At 35.9% G+C, this 22154-nt stretch overlaps 1 protein-coding gene across 1 annotated transcript in view; it reads right to left on the bottom strand.

Annotated features, from left to right (window-relative positions):
* The window catches only part of WDR70 (WD repeat domain 70), a 124976-nt gene that overhangs the window by 93419 nt on the left and 9403 nt on the right, over positions 1-22154 (bottom strand). The gene's annotated exons all lie outside the window — the stretch shown is intronic.

Genomic DNA, 22154 nt, shown 5'->3' with positions numbered 1-22154 from the left:
TGTAATTAAAGTACTCAAGTATTTTTGAGCAACTTTCTACAAAGGTCATGTGAATCATTACTCTCAAAATGCTTATTTATCTGGCACCACTCCAGTTGCCCAGAATAGACACATTCTATCCTCTTGATACCAGACATCTTTGTTATAATTTTCTGTTGCCAAAGAATGATTTTTTAAAAATTTTAGGCACATTTTATATTATACATTAAATCTCTTTCCTTATCCATCTCTGCCAATCCCTTCACTATTTTTTATGCTTCAAGGAAAGTCTCCATAGCATCAAGCTGATTTCCTTCCTATTTGTTTTATATTCTGTATCAGTTCCATTTTTTCTCTGATAAATCTGAAAGTTTCATTATCTCTGGTTTGGCCAAACATACCCTTCATCTAATTTTAATTTAACTCAATGGGGGTACATTTAGGTTAGGTATTATGAAGAAATTCTTTACTTTGTGGGTGGTAAGGTATAGGAACAGGTTGCCCAGAAAAGCTGTGGAAGCCTYATCCCTGGAAACGTTCAAGCCCATATTGGATGGTGGTCTGAGCAGCTTGGTCTAGTGGAAGGTGTCTCTGTCCATGGCAGAAATACCCATGGGTTGAAATGAGATGATTTTTAAGGCAGGAGGGCATGGAGATTGTGCACATGCACTCTTTATTTGTCTTCCAGAGGGACCACTTTGCTCACTGAAGTCCTGCTGGAAAGTGGCAGGACATCCCCTGCTGATGGAAAGTAGAGAATAAATCTGCTTTCCTCAGTTTCCACATGTGGCCTTCACTTTTACCTCATTAAGCTGCCTCTATCTTGATCCATGAGATTTTTTTTCCATCTCACTCTCTTCTGCTGCTTCATTCTGCTGAGGATGGGAATGATAAAGCAACCTGGTTGGGTGCCTGGCATGCAGCCAAGGTCAGCCCACCATAAGGTAACAGTAAAGGTTTACCAAGAGCTACACATGACATCCTAAAAGGTATAGCCCACATGGCAGATAGTGACACTGCCACAGACTCAGTGGCTTAGAAGCTGAGAAACAGCTGTAACTCAAAATTCCCAAGCAAAGCTGTGAATATGAAAATTAGTTTACTGTTAAACTGACACTATAATGCACACAAAGGTATAATTATAATACGAATTAAGTTTTTGACGCTTCACTACTCCCTACATTATAAACTAGTATTCGCTTCGGACGCCAAAAACTACTCAATAGCCCTACCGATACCTGCCATCCAAGCACATTCCATAAAAGCTAAAATATGAAAAGGAAACAGTTTCCAAGATTCACTCAACAGTCACCCACAACAAAAGATGTACTATTTTTGTAAATCAAAGGTTTTCACAGAAACTATCCATTGTTTTCTCATCTTAATCACTGCAAGAGAGCTTTTCTGCATTGGAGTATTATAMAATTCTTCATTCCATACACTTTACCACAAACGTAGGTATTGTATGTTTACATTATGTCAGCACTGAATGTAATTTTCAGAGGGTACTTTAACTACTTTAAGAGTTCTTTCAATAATTCAAAGAAATCTATTTATTAATAAATTTAACTAGAACAAACTTAGTTAATTGCTAGCTCCTTCAGGTGACAATAATTAAATACTCCTTTTCATGAGAAGAGTGAAACACTAACATGAAAACATTTTTGCTTAACACCACATTCACATTGAACTGCATTCCGGCTACTTAGTTTAGGGGAGAAGAACACATAGGAATATATTCTGCCACCTGATAAATCAAACATCCTGAGCCTGAAAGTCAGACATTTGGCGACTGCTACTGGTGCTAAGCTCTGCAGTGTCCAAGGGATGCCTGACAGTTAAAGTAACTGTTTAAACTATTCAAAACAAAAAATTAAGATAACAACATCCAGGAACATATCTTGCCATAACATCTTCAAATTAGCTAAACATTTACAATAAAACCAAGGTGGCTTATTCTGTTTTAGTTAACTATGAACTTCCTAAATAACTCAGCATGCTGCATCTGTAACGTGCTACAGCACATTCCTATATGCACACAAGATAATCAGATGCAACTACCAATTTCCAGTTATTACATTCCAAAGAATAAAGAATGCCATGCAATCTTTTTTTTGCACATTCTGAAAGGGAAATATAGTTAATTCATTTATGCTAATTTGAACATCTGGATATCATATATACTCGAATATTACTGTAAGTTCTGAAAAAAAATGAAAGGTAGGGTTTGCCTAAAATGTTCCTGCACATCCAGGACTTCAGCTGTTACTTGGATTTCAGATGTCAAGTTTACACAAACTAATCCTATAATTTCACTAATATTGACCTGCAAAATTTGTATTGTAATTAAAACAAGAGTACATAAGTTCTTCACAGGATTTATGGGGTTTTGGGGTTTTTTTGCTGTTGCTGTTGTCATTTTCTTTTTAAAGCACATGAGGAAAAGACAATATCTTACATTTCTTCTTCAGCAGAAACAGAGGAAAACAGTTATGGTGTTGAAGTAACTCCTAATATTTGTACAAAAATTCTCAATTCTCTGGCTGATATTAGATTAATATATATTAAATCTGTGAAATAATACGAGTTTACAGTTTTTTCTCAAACTGGCTAGTTTTACCTTTAAAGCAATTTCTGCAAAGGTATACTAAAATCAGCATGATATCTGCAGCATGCAATTCCAGTTTTTTCAGGAAATTACAGCCCYAGTTGAGAGTTAAACTTCTGTGCCTAATAAGACTCCTGTGCCTAATAAGACCCTCCTATTTACTGCACTACTGTCAGAAAATACCGTGCATTTTTTTTCTTGTTCCTTTTAGGAACTTCCTCATTCTCAAACAATACTCAGAGACTGAAACTAGATTAGTCTCTTCAGAATGTCTTGAGAAAAATCAAAGACAAAACCAAAAAATCAAATAAACCAAAATTACTCACTTTTTCATGGCCCAACCAGGGAAAGGGAAAATGATGTATTTATCCCTGAAAGAACCTCTACAGTTCTGTTTGCAGAGGTCTATACATCACTAAATGAAAATTATACTGAATGAGAGAGAACTACATCTCCAGGTAATCTTTCACACACCAGGCCTTTAAATAGGAATTTTTCTGGGTACCCACAATACCACCATTTACATCAAAAAAACACTTACTTTTTCTAAATTGCCCTTATAAATGATCATGCCTTCTTTGAGGATTTCAAGACCATATGCTGCCCAGGAAGGAAATATTACTTTACTTTCCTGGATAGCTCCTTTGTTCTCAGTTCTGTCATGAAAGGCTTCCTGGAAAGTTGAAAAGACTACTCATTTGTGAGAGCAGAGCTATGGCACAGCACGGAGAAAAAACTACGGCTGGATGAACTAAAAGGTGAGCACTTCTTCTGCCTTGAGAAAGAGAAAAGGTTAAAGCTGGTTTGGCTACTACCTATTTTAAATACCTTAAGAGAGCCACCCAGCTGATCAGGGAGCTGATCACAGATCTTATGAGGACAGGCTGAGAGCACCGGTCAGCCTCAAGAAGAGAAGGCTCTGGGAAAACATCACACGACCTTCCAGTACCTAAAGGAGGCAGACTCCCTCCAAAAAGCTGGAGGGAGCTACCACAAGGACATGTTGCACTAGGACAACAGGGAATGTGTTTAAACTGAAAGCAGGTAGGCTTAGGTTAGAGATTAGGTTAGAAAGAAATTCTTTACTGTGAGTGTGGTGGGGCACTGGCAAAGGCTGCTGAGAGAAGCTATGGATGTCCCATCCCTGAAGTTTTTAAGACCAGGCTGGATGAGGCTCTGAGCAACCTGGTTTAGTTGCAGGGGCATTAGAATTTAAGGGCCCTTTCAATCCAAACCATTCAATAACTCTGTGATTCTACTATACTACAAAACTTTCTGTTCCAAGTATAAACACACCCCGTTATTTTGGGTCTCTGGTTTGGTATACTCCACAGAGAAAAAGCTGTCTGTTTATGAACAGGAGTGATGAGAAGGAAGCAAGAGCTACACTTAACAGAGATTTCTGCATTTCTGGTGAAACTACAGGTTTTGCAGAAAGAGTATCACAGAAGTGGTCTGTCTCAAATGATTACTGCCTTCCTTGAAGTCAGATGGAAATGACTGGAATCCTAAATGGGCAGCAGGAATAGCTGCTGGATGTGGAAGGGGAACAACAAATCCTAGCAACAACTGGTAATGAAAGTACTCAAGAAACTGCAGCAATTCCAGCTCCCAAAACAAAGGACTCCCTACAGGTGGGTTTTGAATTTCTCCAGGGAGGGAGACTCCACAATCTCCCAGGGCAGACTGTAAAGTTTACACAGATGGAATACCACAGAAAACCACCGAATTATGCAGATAAACCAGTGTGTATCCTGATCACCAAAGAAATCTGGTCCAACTGCTACTGCCAGCATCTAGGCATAACAATATATTAATATGAATAGCAGAAGGCTTCAACTCCTGCTTTTTGTTGCTTGCTGATGTCTATATCAAAATGTGCTTGGTTTACAGGTCAAGTCTGTCTCTCATACATCACTTAATATACAATCTAAATGCTTCTTTTTAGTCTAAAGAAGTTATAAAGTCTWTAAAACTTCACAGGGGGACACTTGCACAATTTCCTGGTATTGGAATAAGGCTCACAAACAGCCAGTTTTTTCCTTTCTACCTCATATCCAACTTACATATACAAATGAAGAAAACTAAGAGACTATTTTAATGATGATGAACAGAGTGAACAGAATCTTGTGCTCTAAAGCACTATTTGAGGAAAGATAAAAGGGTGTTGAGGGGAGTATTTCACGAATCTGGAAGAAAACATGCCTCATTCCTTTCTTTCAAGTTAGATAAATGTTTTAAGCTGTTAGGCACCCAGATGAATTTTCCACGACAGCAGTGAAAGGTGAAGGCAGTAGTAAGAGTTAAAACTCATCTTTCAAACAAATACACACATTTTGTTCAACAATCATGCACTGATTAAAACCATATTACTTGTAAAATGGGCAGGTTTTCCAAGTCATAGCCTTTCATTCTTTTCCACGGTAAATTAAACTGAAAATAAAGGTGTAAGATATATATATAGGTTGAACAAGTGAACACTAAAGAGAAAGATAGAGTATGAAAAGTCACAATATAAGAGATGGGTAAGATACTGTTGCTGTTCTACAGCAACAGAAAAGTATAAATATTTTTGGACTTACAGGAATGCATTACTCACAAACTTCCATGCAAAAGAAAGCATATAGATTTGAAAGGACATTTCAACAACTTTTAATTTCCTCTCTTTTAGGTGTTAGAATTGACAGATGTATTCTCATTCAAACTTGCATGTTATTAAACTCAGCTTGTCCCAGATTAATTTAATCTGAGTTTCTAACTGATGCATCTAAATATGGAAAAACACTTATTTCAACTTCCTATGCAGCCTTCAAAACTAAGCAAGTAACTCAAGAAGAATCAGTGCGCCAAAAAAACAGAATAATTTTTAAACCTCTCCTCTTTATGAATTATTCATARCAGTGCAAAGCAGCTGAATTCCTATCATAGGTGCCTTGATTACATAGGTGTGTCTGTATTATTTAATTTTCTGGTCTGAAGAAAATAAAGGAAAATATTCTGGAAAACAGAAGGATGCATTCATGGTATGAATGATCTTGGCAGGCATTCTCATGAAACATCCACAATATCTGTTACTCATGGAAAAACACAGATAACTGTAACTACATGATGAATGCAGGAAGCCTTCAAGATTAACAGAAATATTGGAAGGGCACTACAAAATTATATTGTTCTCAGTTAGCCTTTAATTTGGGTAAGTCAAAACAGTGCAGAACTTACATACTGAATTTTAAATATAGGAAGATTAAGCAGATGTTATTCTATTCTGAAGTGAACTAAAAGGTATTGCTTCAGTGGGCACTCAAGAATTACAGGGTATTTTAAATAGATTAATTCTTTTCAAATACCTACAGGAAGTTAATTTAATTGTTCAATACAGAAATGGTACTGTGACTAGCTTATTTCAACATCATCTAATTCACAGATTAGTGGAATTTTTTCTTACTATCTGAATCAAAGCGTTTTGTCAGGTTCAACTATCAAGGGAAGAGACCTTCGATTAAATCTTTATACCAATACATGACTGGCTAAAAAGAATACATTTTCAATGTTATTATAGGCCAGATACAAAGTATTTTATTAGATGATGGGTCAAATGGTAACTCAAAGACTGTGCAATGACACAACTGGTAACACCAACTAACTCTCCCCTGCCCTTTCATGCCACTTACCAGTACATTCCCCTCTGAAAAGACCCCAATGGCTTAGCAGTTTGGAAAAGGTATTACAAACAGAATCCCAGCATGTTGTCAAGCACCTTTTTTAGACATAAACATTGTACTTCAAAAGTACAGCAAAAAGCCTGCTTGATCGGCCTTCTGGGGATCACTTTTAGACAGATTTCAGGAGCTTTTTGTTTTTAATCTAGATTCCAAAATGTAATTCAGATAAATTTCCGAATTTGTAACAAGATTTTGATCTATGAAGTCATAGTTTATATTAATATTTATCACCAGGGAATTGTTCTCACAATGAATACCACAGAAATTCTCTTGAGCCTTTTCTAAAACAAGTTACAATCATTGATAAAACTGATTTAAATCCAAAATTGCCTGGAGTCATTCAAGTTTTCCCTGCAGTTTCTGGCTGACAGGTTTACTTAAGCTGAGTGTTCCAGTTACATTCACTCACATAACCATCCACCTGTTTCATCTTTATCTTCTCCGTTTCAAATGTCTATAAATACAAATACTTCATATTTGCTGAAAGAGTATGTACAATTGCCACATAACCACCAAAAAGCACCCATGCTCAAACAAGTCACAGTTTTACCACAGTAAAAAAATACAAAACATTAATGCAACCTGCCATGTTAGGAATGAAAAAAATCTCTAGCATTTTCAGTCAGGCATATCCTTTATTAAGGTTATTCTTTAGAGTTGAATAGAGTACTTTGTTTTAACGTAATGGAAAACTTCCATTTACTCTGCAACAGTAAAACAGCTCACTAAACCATAGGTCAGCTGGCAATAAGGAGAAACAAAACCAACTCTGAAAGCTCTGCTCAGGTTGATAGGTTTCTCAACAATAGCTTAATTATGAAATCAGAAAGAACAAATAATTGTGAACTTTTAAGCTTTTTGAGTAGAAGTGCCAAATGCTTAGTTCAGATACAAACAGGCCTCGTTTATGTATTCACCTATTTTACATTCAGCTTATCTAGAATTTTATTTCACAGATTTCATGTGGAATTTCTACAACAAGGAATATGTCCTAAAAGACATAAAGAATTCAAAACCAAAACATAGGATGCATGATGAGACTGAACTTAACATTCATTAATGCATAACATTTTTCAGCCTGCTAGCCAGTTCACTTAATTATTTACATTCAACTTGCTCCAAAACATCTTTTCTCCAAACAACACAGACACTTTATCATTACCACCATTTGGCAAACTTCAAGAAAAAAGGAGCATGAAGTTCTTTGATGTGACTCACCAAGAGAGACCACAAACACTTTAGATGTTTTTCACTCTTTAGAACAGCCTTACTGCTCTCTAGATTTAATTTCTGTCTTAAAATAGAAGTACTTATGAAGTATCTTAGAATTTAGAAACTATAAATGTACAAAGTTAAACATGCTTTTTCAAAAAATATTCRCCCCTCCATAAGTTTAAAAAGTCAATGACACTATTAAGCCTTCATAATTCATGCAACAAAATTTCAGTTATATGCAATTCTGTGGAAGTACATTAAAATTATATACAGTAGAATAAGTATTAAAGCTTCTTTTGCAAATTGCATAAGCAGTGAAATTAAGTCCATCAGCAGCAATACACTTAAGATTTTAATTTTGGACTCATCAAAAGTTTAAAAACCAACACAACAACAGATGGTCAATATTTGGCATTGTTATCTAAGACATGGTGATCACTACAACTGAAATGAAATGCTTTTTGCTCTTATCAGAAAGGAGCCTTATGCTCACTTTAAGACGTCTGGTGAACATATTACCATAGAATTTCATAAGCATAAAGGTGATACAACCTCTATACCAATATAATAGCAACCTCATTGGTGAGCCATCTCTTTTAAACAGTTTGTGCTTCAGTGACCAAAATTAAAAAATTGGTGTAGACCAACCCTTAACCTTTGACTGCACAGTTTATTTGACTCCTGTATACCTCAGTTTCCTTATGTGAAAACATGTGAACAAATAATATCTGTTTCAAGGAATCTGCTAAAAGGTTTTCAGCAATGATGGAGAAGTTTTTCACATTCCCTAGGGGTCCTGTTATTCTTAGCAAACACACAACAATCAGCAATCTAAACAATTACAGTTCAAGACAGAGATACATCCACTGAYTCCACTTTCTAATAGTTTTCCAGCTGTTATTGTAAAACATGCTCCTTCAAACATTTACTTCAGGATTCTGAGAGACAGAAATTTATGCAGAACACCTCACCTAGTGACACTGACTGCAGTTGTCTCCAAAGTTACCAAACAATTTAGTAATTAAAAGTGTATGTGCGTGTGTGTTTGTCAGCTAGTCATACAAAGAAGATCAGCAACCATACGGTGAAGGTAGGGGAAAGAGGGTTAAAAATTACAGCACRTCTCTGTTACTGCAGGAAGGAAGAACAATTTCCTATGCAGCTTCCACAGCTGGTTCCAATTCTATTACTGTTTCGATTACTAATTCTCCCATGCCACCCATAAATTACCTTCAAAACATTAACATTTAAGCTCTCTTATAGCAGCACAATTTTATGYAATGTGACATGAGAATAAATTGCTAAGTGACTTTAACTACGCATCTGGAAAGAGGAAAAGATACACTTACATGGCATGGACTTGAGGTCCATGCTTGGTAGAAACACATCTTTCCTCATGCTTCACTCAAGAATATTCCTTTATCTAAAGCTTATGCATTAGGGCCAGATTATATTGCTAAAATGGTTGTAATACCCAATAACACTGCAAATAACTTTCAAAATGTTCAAGGCAAATACTAAACACTAGGCTAAAAATGATAACCAGGGTGACTACCCTGGTTTTATTTGTAATCATAAATCAAATAATTGTAAAACTTTGTACCCAGCAATTACCAAATATGCTTGTCCTTTATGCATTTACACGATATATTTTACTATATGACCTATATATGTTCCGATCCCTCCATCATATAAAAAATACCGATTTCCAAACATGTGATGTATTCTGAAAAACCCAAATAATTACAATTAAGCATGACAGGACACACAACTAGACAGAGAGCCATTGATTTTTACAAAGCAATCAAACTAAAATTTTGTTCAGTATTGCTTAGTTCTGGGTTATACAGGAAAAGAACAAAGGCCTCAACACATCTTCCAATGGAATGTTGCCCATGTTAAATCCAACACTTATTACAGTCATTCTTCAAGGAGCCTGAGTTTATGAGTATACAGAAGCAATGCTTTCACTTTTTAACTCAGATTAAGATCCACTGTCTTGACAACAGACATTTTACTTGTGTGCACAGAAAAAATAACACAAAAATTCAGCATCATACCTTACTAAAATGCCTCATTTTACAGACTTTTACAGACATTATTTAAGATCTCAAATATCTTTCTCCAACATAAAGAAAATGAGGATTTCTACAATCTATGCTATCTCTCCTTATTCAACAGGTTTCCTGATCTTCACAAGCAGCTGCTGCAGATACTCCATACTATGCAAAGATTACCTGTGTTACAGGAAAAATCTTCTTCCTTCTATAATCTAAATTTAAGTTTGGATTATATGATTCAAATGAAATTGCTATTAATTATGTACATGATAAAATTGTTAACCTATATGAAATGGATAAATAACAACATGCATCTTCARCTTGGTCATAACAGACAGTTACCAATATATTTTTAGCTTATACCAACCTAGCACAAAGATGACAATTTCAGATACTTTCATTGCMAGAGTCAGGAAAGAAAAGCACAGTCCACAGATTTCAGAACTCCACATATCAGACCAGATAAGAACTCCAGATTTCAGACCACATATCTACTACATAGCTGCCATAAAATTTTTAATAAAACAATTGCTTTTCTGATTGTTTGTCTTTAATGGGATAAAATGTCAGTACACTAACACTCCAGTAACTAGAGTAGGTTTGCTCATTGAGCCACTCAGATTCCACCAAGACAGAAAGCATTATTAATGCCTATTATTTATAAAGAATCATTGAATAGTTTAAGTTGATAGGGACCTGTAAAGGCCAACTAGTCCAATGCCCCTGCAATGATCTTCAGCTAGACCAGGTCACACAGACCTCTGTKTGACTGGGTCTTGAATTTTGCTTCCAGGGATGGAGCATGCACCATCTTTCTTGGGGTAATCTGTTCCTGCATTTTACCAGACTCAGCATAAAAAACTTTATCTCTAAATTAAATCAACCTTCATTTAGCTTAATGCCATGACCCGTTGTTCAGTAACTACAGACCCTGCCAAAATGTTTGCCCCCATCTTTCTTGTGAGTTTCCTTTAGATATCAGAAGGCTGCAATAAGGTCTCCTCAGTGCCTTCTCCAGGCCCCAATTCTCTCAGCTTTTTCCTCATAGGAGAGGTGCTGCAGCCYCCTGAGCATCTTCGTGGCCATTCTCTGGACTTATTCTGAAAGGTCCATGTCCTTCTTTTGCTGGGGACCCCAGAGTTGGATGCAGTGCTCCAGGTGGGTCTCAGCAGAGTGGAGCAGAGGGGCCAAATCCCCTCCCTCCTGTGCTACCCACGGTGCTCTGGAAGCAGCCCAGGACATGTTCRGCTTTCAGGGATGCAAGCAGATATTGCCAAGTCATTTCCAGCTTTTCATTCCCAAGTCCTTCTTGGCAGAGCTGCTCTCCATGCCTTCATTCTTCAGGGATGTAAAAATAAACAAAAAAACCCCAGAATAAGAAAAAAAACCACCAAAAATCAGCTTTGTGTATAATGCTTATGTTACAAGCGCAGTCTTGCTGTTGTTGAGAAAACAGATACACGGTATTTCATACCTCCTGGCTGACTTATTGGTGAGGTCCCTAGGGAATGCATGATTCCAAAACTACTGTTTCTGTTAACAAAACAAGCTCAAAAAATCCTCCAGCAGTTCTTCCCCTGTAATAAGCATATCTAACACGCTAGCCTATCAAAATAGAAACAAAAGTACAAAATACACCAAGAATGCACATGAGAGAAGCAGACAGCTTATAAACACTTCACAGGAAAGGATAAAGTGGTGGGAAGGAACTCATGACCCATAAAATAATCTGAATCAAATGCAGTCCAAGATCTTTTACTCATATTTATTCAAATTCCCTGTTATGGACATTTTCCAGACAACTGGTAAGGAAGCCAAAACAAAGATTCCCAATTTTGCATAGTTTGCTGCACTTGAGCAGAATTTAATTCCCGATTCTAGAATTCATTCTGTAAGTCCGAATTCTTCACATTAACCTCATGTTTGATATCCCCCTTGAACGTGTCATCCACGAAATGACATGGTTAATTCTGAAACTAATCCTATCTCACACAACACCTACTGCTGTCCCAGACTTAACTGTTTCCCAAGCCTCTTAAGAATTTACATTTCACCTCTTGGGAGCCATACAAAACGGACAGTAGATATGCTTACAAAACAAATTGTTCTGCTGTGAGTTATTCAATGCCATTATTCTGTTTACAGAAAAATTGAAAAGTGCAAAGTGCAAAGCACAGGTCATTAGAAAGCACTTCTCTTTACATGCTTGCTTTCAAAATTTACCTGGTCTTCCACAGCATACATTTCAGATACTCAGGATCTTCAGTCCATTTAGCTACTGCAAGTAATATCTAGTCTAATACAGCAAAAATGGATCTCTATGTAAAGCCTGATGGCAACCCATTGTCTTTGGGTTCCTCTCACAAGATCTGATAAACCACTAGAGACAGGCAGAGACTCCCTTTGCTTTACTTAGGGACTAAAATTAGGGAGTTGAGTATTCAATTCATAAATCAATTCTTTCAGAAATGACTATGTAGGGCAATGTACTAAAATGGAAAAATCCTTAAAATGCAGAAACCCTGACACTGGGTAAGTTGTTCCTACCTTATCCTTACCCTTAGAATTTGAGTGTAGTACAGAATTAAGGAAACAGAGGAAGCAAAAGAATCCTCCTTTTAAAACAGGAACAAAAAGTATTAAAATCCACTATAACCTACTCATGCATTCTGAAATCCTCACAGTCACTATGATTCTGAACAATTCCAGTAGCATGGACCATAGGTGAGGGAATAAGCTAGAAAGAGTGAGCAAATGTATATAAATAGATTTTTCCAGTTGGTTGTGGATATCAAGGACTTACAAGTATCTATTAATAGTGACAGGGACTAGGCAGATAGAAATTGCACTATTAAAATTTCGCACAATAAAGGGAGTGGAAGACTGCTGGTTAAGACACTGGAATTTTTCATAAGGTTATGTATTTACTTCAATATGATATTTACTGTTCACGTGTCAACAAACTTGCACTTAAAGAACTCAAATAACCAATAAGCTATGTCAACTGTATGCAATTTAACCTATCCACCCCAAAGAATGAAAGACCTGAGATGACCTTCTTAGAACTTGTAATTACAATAAGGTATGGTATGTTAAGCCTAATGCTTACACAGTAAGCCCTTCTCACTGTAAAAGTGCCAGGCTGAGAGATTATTGTCAGTGTGCCTCCTGCATGCCTTTTCAGCAAGAACAGCACACAGTGAGGTCAGGCAGCGCATTGTCAGGAGCTGCCACACAGCATTTTCAAAGCCCTGCAAAATCAAAAGCTGGGTTCTTTCCTTTGATGAAAGATGAGTGGTTACAGGCTAAAGATAAATTAAATATTATTTGTTCAACTGACTTCAAATAGAAACATTCTGCATGTGTTTGGATTACCATATCAGTTCTTGGCCTGCAAGACAAACTTCCTAACATAGAAAGCCTGCAGTCTTTCTCTAAGATCATCTGTGCCTCAATCACTCCTGATGTAATTTTCTTTATCTACAAAAGCTTCAATATCTACAAGGAGTTTTGAACCAAATCGAAAGCTCTAGGAACTTCTAGTTACAGGTTAGTTCTCCTGCTCAATTTAGTTCTGAAAATCAGCCAATTACCTTAGTAGCTATGCAATCAAAACAGAAAACACAGCATAAAAATACTTTTTCATTTACATGTAAATTTGGGTTAAAATACTCAAAAAAAATTGTCACTAATATTCCAAAAAGGTGAACATAAATGAACATAAAAGGTGAACCCAGGAAAAAAAAAATCTTCTCACTATACCTGGAAAGCAAGAAAGTTTGATAAATACATAACTGCCAGAAGGAAACATGAAACTGCCATCCCATGTTTTTGATTTCTTTTTGTCTCCATACTTTTTAGTATGGAAGTTTTCAAAACTTTATTACTCAGAGTGACATTAACTCTTCTTCAGACATTTGTCCCTCACAAGATGCAGTTAGACACAAAATTTTCCCAGAGAATTTGGGTAATTTATGTGATATTCTCCCACCCACTCTKATGGTTGCAGAGTCCATTATGAGGATATTCCCTAAAAGTATTAGACAGAGTTGCACCTTCCATTAGTTCATACACTATGCGATGATTCTCAAGAGGTAAACTAAWACATATTGCATAAAACTACAGAATTTAACTACAACTGACAACTATTATATTTTTTACAGGATAGGTGTAGTTTTCATAAATATCATGTGAATTGGGCAGATGGTTATTTAAAATAGCCTTATTAATAGCATAGTTATAACTAATGTAGATTTGGTGACATTCATTTTACTCAGGAGAGTTAATATTTTTGCTGAAAATGCATTGAATTATTTTACTACTGCTCATTCATTGAAACACTGAYTGCAGTTTCTTATTCCGACTACAAGACCTTGAGAAATCACAGGAAACTATCATTAGGCCTTCTCATAATTCACTGTGTATTCAATGTATCATAGTTGTCTTCCCTAAGAAAAATATTTTATGGACAGCAACTGGAGTAAGCCTTACATAAWTAATTTAGAGATAATTGAAAGGATTTGCCTTTGAAATTGCAGTTGTCAAATATAGGAACTTTTTTTATTACTTACAGGCTTGCACTGTCACATTACAAATATAAATATTTGTTGTTTTAAAAATCTGTTTTTCTACAGTTCCTTTACAGAAAGGAGAAAAATATGACAGAGTCAGAAGAGATAGGACACAAGCAGGGATGGGACAGAGAGGACCAACAGAATGACTGATCCCTAAAAGGCACCTTAGGAAGAGCTATCAATATAATAGAGTACTGGTCTGACCAAAAAAAAAAAAATGCCCCTAAGCAACTGGCTGTCCTCACCAAAGAAATTGCTAGATAAGGCAGCATTTAATCATAGAACAAAGAAACAGCTCTGAAGGACTCTGTGAAAAGAAATGTAATAAATGCCAAGTTAAAACAAACGAAGTTATTAACACAAGTAGTTATTAAACCATTGGCAGAAAAAAAAATCCATTTCAGAATTTTTACACTATTTTCTATTGAGATATACTTTGAAGTTTACTGTGGCATTGTTACGTCTAGAATTTAAACTTGGATGACACACTTCTAATAAATCAAAAATTATCAGATTCTCATGTGTGACCCAACATCTAACCCTGTGTGGCTGCACGTTCATGAAGTTCATCCAAATGAGGCAGAATTTTTTAAACATGAGGAAAACTAAATGTACGAAAAATACACAAGTGATATAAAAAACTCAACTAATACATGGGGTTTACATCTTCCCCAGTATTTTAATATTTTCAACAGCAAAAAWTTATGGAGATTAAAAACAATTTATTTTTAGATTGTCTTAAGGCATTTGAAATAGCATAGAATGCTCATAAAGACCAAGACTTAACACTGTAGACYAAGAAGGGGTTGTCTTTTAAATGATTCAGCACTCTGTGTCACAGTGATCTTATAAAACAGGCACATGCAGTTTGTAGACACTGAGGATGATTAAGCTACTTATTTTTTCTTCCAAATTTCTATTTCTGACCTTTTTGGTACTCGGTAGAGAAGGTAGCAAATTACTTAAAGAAGGATGTCACTGAGAAATATCTTCACTTTTATATTTAAGACAAGAATAGTTACACCATGGCATCAGCCTTCTAAGAGACAAACACTGACTACTGTTACTGCAGAAGTTACAAATCTGGTGGCACTGAAAGCCAGCTGATGTCCAGAGATGCCACACATAGTCTGATATGCATGTCTGCCTTCTTTGCAGAGACCAGCAAACACCCCAAGTAACAGGTTGGTTAGAAAAAGATAAACCTTTATAAATCCAGATGTTGTAAGAAACTTTTAACATACTGAGCTGAGAAAGAAGCACTGCAGCACTGCGGCATAAAACCTGAGTAACTTCTCCATCCTCTAACTAATCTTCCAAAGCTGACAATTCCATTTTTAACATGACACAAAAAAGAAAAAGGCTATGTGTGTAACGTAAGTGATTTCTTTATTTTTATGTCTCCCTCTTTAAACAGATGTATTAAATCCTATGGTTTGCCTGTAGAACCTAATAGGAAAAGAACAGCTAACTCACACAAGCTAGTAGAGGCAGATATCAATATAAAATTTGTCCGAATTCACAGAACATTGCAGCTCTAATAGAGGTTATCACCTCTTTCTGACACCTGAATTAATTTACACATCCTACAGTAAGTGATAGGAAAATATCACCTATATTTGTGATATTTGTGAAATACTTGACTGAAAAAAAAGCCAGGCTTTCTAACATTTCCATGAAAACAACTCATATCAATTAGAACTCATATCAATTAGAACTGCTTTCATGCTAGGTATATGAATGAATTAACTGAGTAATATAATTTGTTAAAGCCATTTTTTTYCCACAACGTAAGTTTTGGTCATGTRTAGAAAAATAAGTTCTATTCCTCATTTCTAAAGCTCTTCCCGACTTTATTTCCTACATTGTCCTGGTTCCAGTCCCGATCAGCAGGATGGGATGTGGACAAGACATTACATTGTTCATTACCACCTTATGTCAGTGCCAGAGGTAGGGAAAAAGGTCTCTTCCAAGAGGAAGGGAATTCCTTTTCCAGTCAACAGAAGCCATCCACCATTGCTTAAGTGTCTCAGGCATGGAGAGCATTTTCTGTGTGAATCATCCTCTCTCTGTACACTGGTTATTAACATTCTCACTGTCACTTTCGTATTCTTTTGTGTCCTTTCGTATTCCATTGCTGCTTCCAGTAAATTGTTCTTATCTCAACCGGTGATCTCTGCCTTCTGTGTCTCCCACCAGAGGGAGGGAGGGAGGGAGGGAGGGGAGCAGCTCATGGTTTTCTTCTTAATGGGAGTAATAAATTGGGGAATACCATTCCCAAGCCATGACATGATTCATAATCATTATCATATGAAAGATGGCCTGTATCGCAAAAGGCCACCATGACTAACTGAGTTCAACCGTTATTTAAGACCTAGTGTTTCACCACATGAGAATGCTCACTGAAATGAATTACATGCATCCAAATAATGCAAGTCATAATCTTAACATAGTACTACTTACTCTGAAAACTGATTCCAAGCTAGCTGCTAAAGAAGGCTGCAGAAACCATGAAAGACCACTAAAAGTTCTAGGAAGGCTGTTGTGCATCTGTGCACAACATTGCCCCTTTGTGCAATTGTGGGGAAGGAAGGAAAAAAAAAAAAGTATATTGATGTTGGCTGGCAGTACTAGGGTTAAGAACACTGCTCCACTCCACAAGTTTCTTACCAGTACCTTGAGAGCACACTTTGCTGCAACATACCACACACTTTATTTTATTAAACATTGGTAAATTAATTAAACTTGGAAACAAGCATGCAAGTCAGAAATCACCCTCTTYCTGGTAGCAGCAAACCATGTTTTGTCTGTATCTTCTGTCTCATTAATAGCATAAAAGCAAAGGTACACCACTGGTACTTCTAGCTAGTATGCATACTCAGTCCCATCTAAAAACTGGGAGTCCATGTCTGTAGTTCCACTGAAGTCAACACAATATCTACCTGAAAATGGATCTAATCCTCCAACCTTAAATAACCTGAGATAGCTATTCATCATCTATTTGCACTAAGTCGTGTTTCAGAAAACTGAACTGAAAGCTCCCTAAAGGTCTTGTCTGAACTATTTATTTTGTATTGGGAAGTAAGGGTTACATAATCTATCAATGTTTTGTTATTCTTGCACATGATGCTTATATGAATTTAACTTTTGCATAAGAAACCAATTTTCTCATATAAAGATATGCAGGATCTTAGAAGAAAATGGAAAAAGAAGTATTTATCTTATCTGTCATTAAGTAGGTACTTTGAGACATTTCAAGACGTTTTTCTACAAAACCAATATATTTAAAACTGATAATGTTCAAAATCAAAATACTTCCAGCAAAATAAAGGAATAAAGAGTTTAGAAAAGCAACAAATGCATTGACTTGAATCTAAGATCTTTAAACATATTTCAAAAGATGCAGAACTGGATCACAAAAAGCCATGGTTAGTAAAAAGTCATTAAATTGATTTTTATGATTATTCAGTTCCTCTGAAAAAAATAATTATATTGGTATATGAAAGGAAATCAGAAAAAAAAGACTTTCTTCTTTCCCTATTTGGTTGTATGAATATGAATTGGCTCTGGTACCAACCTAAAAATCATGTTGTTGTAAAAATAAGTAAATGTTAGGGGAATTTTTAGTCATTTTTAGATTATGAATTAATCTTTAGTTAAAATGGCATGTTGAATAAACATTTGTTAAGAGTACAAAAGGTAATGCAGTAAAATACTATCCAAGATGCTAAGAATTTGAAAATAGTTTTATTAGACTTTAAAACACAAAGGAAAGGATAAGCATGAGTAAAGGAAGAAAGTTAAATGTGATTGTTGTGTGATCTGGTTACTGTTAGCATCAAGTATGTATAGTCCCTGTATAGTGCTAAGCGCCCACTGCAAATAAGAGATGCCATTGCAACAGTTGTAAAACAATAGACGTRGTAGTCTCACATTCATAAAAATCCAAAGCCATCTTTTAAACAAACAGCAGACATTCCTAGAGTCAACAATATTGCTCTCCAAGGATTCCATTGGAGTGGTCTGCAGTTCCAATAGTTTAACACAAATCATCTGTTCATCGAAAATCCTGTGAAGACTTGTTTTGGAGAGCAAGTGTAACTGCATGTCACTTACACTCTTCCTTCAAATGCAATCCTTTTCAATTATTTATTCAACCCCACCATAAATATTTCAAATACTTGTTATCATCCACTTCATTTTCCTCTTGATTCAAGTAAGAATTCTCCATACCTGTATTTCTCATTATTCTGTTTAGAGCACAAACAACTCTTCAAAAAGATTACACACACATGCCAGATACAAAGAAAATCTCCTATCTTCCATTTGTGTTTTCYGTAATGATGCCAACAAGGTCAAATACAGTGTGACCACTGCTGTTACTCCCTTGCCAAATTTAAACATTTTATATATTCTAATACTGATGGAAACAATATGCTATTTGTGCATCTTTTTTAAAGTATATTGGAAATTTGTTGCAACTGCCAAAAAAGCTTCAAGCATCATGTAAAGCGGCAGTCACCACTTCCTTTTGACTATAAACTTTTGAGGATTGAAAGAATAAATTAATTTCAGTATCTTCACCTCTAAAGAGTCCAGCTTCTACTTCTACTGGAAATAAAGAAAGTAATATTCAGCATTGAATGTTCATATATAATTGCATGTACAGAATTTCCTAGTACTTCCAACTACCTATTCTTGTTAAATACTACTATATCAAAAGTACTGTCTTGTGACTGAGATAAACATATAAAATACATGCTTAGAAAGGCTTAGATTTTTTTTTTATTAAGGAGTAGGTCACAGAATTGTACTGTCTTAATGTTACGCATGCGTCAAACATACTTGGCAGCAAAAAATTTGAAGTTCTACTATCCCTCCAAGAGCCGCAGAAGACATTAGCTTCCACAAAATCTAAGCTATAAAGAAATCAAGGGTCTCAGGAGGGATGAGCATGAGGATCTCATGTTTCAACCATGAGAGATTTACAGCCACAGCATATTTGGCCCTTGCATCACTATTAAGAGCTCCCTCTTCAAACACAGAAGTGGTACCAGCAGCTYCTAAAGAAGGCTTTCTACAGGCTCCACCAGCTAAAGCTGACCTGGTAGAGGATCTCTAAAGAAGATGATAAAAACTAAAAACAGGACAGAAGATCTCTGAACTTTGCTAAAAAGGGCAGTCAAAATAATATGTTCTATGTGACATTTTATTAAATACTGCTAAAATCACCTCTCTCTAACTTTTAGGTATCTCACAGTCAACAATACATGCCTATTAAAGTTCTCAAAAAGTATTTCTGGAAACAAACTCACAGGACCCTAAGTACTTATCTGTAGAGGAAACATTCTATAACTTTTCGTATTCTGTCATATTACAAACTAGCTAAAATCCCTATCATCCATCAAAAAGGCATGGCACAACATACAGCAGAGAAGGTTTGGCCTTACTAAGTTCTGCAGAATCAAGAAATAGAGATCTTGCAAGTCCACTCATTTTCTCTAGGAACAACTGGTAAACACAAACTCTAGGGCACTGGGCTGAAGAGAAGATTAACAAATACCTCATGCCTTTTTATTAAAGACCAACATTCCCTAAAAGAATTACCTTGTTAGGTTCCTCTCCATATGATGACCTGTTTCTTAAGTTTACTGTTCCTTTCTTTACAACTTCAGTTTAATTCTCTCACATTGGAAGACTGAGTCTGATTATTTTGTTTTCTTTTAATTTTTGCTAAATTTGCAGATCTGTTCCAACTCACTTTGGAGATCTTTCTCATTCTTTGCACCACCAGTAACCACATCAATGACCCCTAAAAAATTTCTTGCTCCCAATTTAACGTATATTAAATACATTTACCTTATTTTAATTGTTAAGACCTAAGAACACATTATGTATACAAATGAAAAGAGTATTTTCCTCATGATTATATAGGAAGATAATACACAAGCAGAGTGATGGCTAGCTGCTACCTATTTTTTATCAATAACTAAAAATATTTTTTAAATAATGCCTTTTGCCCTCTAAACCACATTTCTGTCTCTATTGCATACACAAAAAGGGCTTTGTTTAGCTTGCTACCCTTTTTCCTCCTTAGACAAGATGAAAGATGACTAGGTAAATAAGATTCAGCAGTTACAGGACAGACAATTCTCTGTCAGAATGTTACAAATCCTTAGGATGACTAAAAATTGCCCTAACATTTATTTATTTTTACAACACCATGATTTTTAGGTTGGTACCAGAGCCAAATTCTAATTGGAGCAATTACAGTCTACTTAAATTCTCCATCTAAATCAGCAGGAAATGGCTTCCTTCCATTCTGAACAAGTATTACTGGTATGTCCTGTTAAACTTCTGAAAAAAAGTTTCAAAATATCTCTGAATAATTCTAAAACCTGAAATAYAGCTACGCTCTCATTTTGGAAACATGCCAAATCAGAGTACAGCCTTGGGCCTTGAGGAGGCTCAAGGCTGTACTTGTTTCAGGGACGTAATTACAATATGATTAGTATCCCTTTGGTGCTACAGGGAGAAACGGTTCTCTGTTCCAAAGGAGAATAAACTGTAACTCAGCTCCAAACTGATGCTTGCCAATCCATCTGGCAAATTCTTCAACTATCACCTTTACCTGCTGCCTCAAGCCAGGAAAAGTGTCACAAGATGCTCACACTATATTAATTTTTGTTAAAGAGTCCATTTCCTAATGACACAAAGAAGAAGCATTAACAAGTACAGACTCTCTTACCAAACTCTTCTAATAGGTGTCATCCATTMCCCTGAAAAATGTTTGTGTCCTAGATTTAAAGTTGTCTACCTACCAATCCTGATACGACTGCTCTTGCTAGCCTTCGTCCCTCTCCAGACATATTTTGAGTGCACAGATACCAGACTCCCAGTGCAGTCTGCTAGGGAAAAAAAAGCTGGCCAAGACTTTCTTGTATCTCAAAATTTATCACATGAAATACTGCTCTCATTAGGCATTTGCCCCTTGTAAAATAACCTGTTTTCTCTTTTAAAGATTTTCCTCAAGTTTTCTAGAAAGGTTTAGCCTCAAGGATAGATCCAACTTGAAAAGCTTTACACTAYAGAAGACGCTGTGCTTCCTCCCTCCCCCTCTCAGCTTATGACAATGTGAAAAATGGACACTGACAATCCAACAASGTTTTTACACCATTAGAAGAAAAAGCACTACAGAAAAGCAAGTACTGATCACAACTCAAATAGCCACTTTCCTATTTTCCTCACTACCCAAATTAATACAAGCCTTTCACACAAAACAGGATACTAAACAAAGAGAATTAATCTCAAGGGTACCTATTGTCCTCAGAATGTACTTGATACAGCACTATTCCTTACACTACTACAAAACAAGCATTGTAAAGTATTTATATACTCACAAGCATACTGTGATTTGTTAAGAATCATCACTTTTGACACAAATGGAAGCGGTAGATAGTCAATTAGCTAGACGTTAAATCTAAGCAATTATTTGTTAAATGTAATTGATCATCAGTATCAACACAGATTAATCAAACACAGAAAAACTTTAAAACAGCACCAGAAAGACTTGAATATATGAAATGAACTTACATCAATTTGGGAAAAAAAGTACCTCAGTCTGAACTCACACATTTAATACAGTATCTAAGGCTCTCTTAAAAAATTCCTGTTTGGTTTGTATCACATGTGATTTAGGCAAATTACAAAAATGTATAATACCCAAAAAATAGCAGTTCCAATTCAAAACATTCAGCCATTAACTGCTGTTAGTCACTTTCCCATAAAGACACCAAGAAGGTTGGAAAAMTAATAAAAAATATAATAACCCCCAGCTACTCCTTCCACTTAAATGTTTATTCAGTAAAATAACCCATGTGAGYTGGGCAGTCCTTGGTCAGCCCAGGGCTCAAAAGTTGTCTGCCTCATAGCAAGCCCAATTTGACAAATGGCTCTACTGATGGTCTGTCGTAAGAAAGCAAAAACAACCGAACAA

The sequence above is a fragment of the Malurus melanocephalus genome, unplaced genomic scaffold (genome assembly GCF_030028575.1).
Source record: "Malurus melanocephalus ecotype Western Australia unplaced genomic scaffold, MMel_1.1 scaffold_41, whole genome shotgun sequence".
NCBI lineage: Eukaryota > Metazoa > Chordata > Aves > Passeriformes > Maluridae > Malurus > Malurus melanocephalus.
The sequence above is the reverse complement of the archived record's forward strand: the minus strand, read 5'-3'. Positions and strand labels throughout refer to the sequence as shown.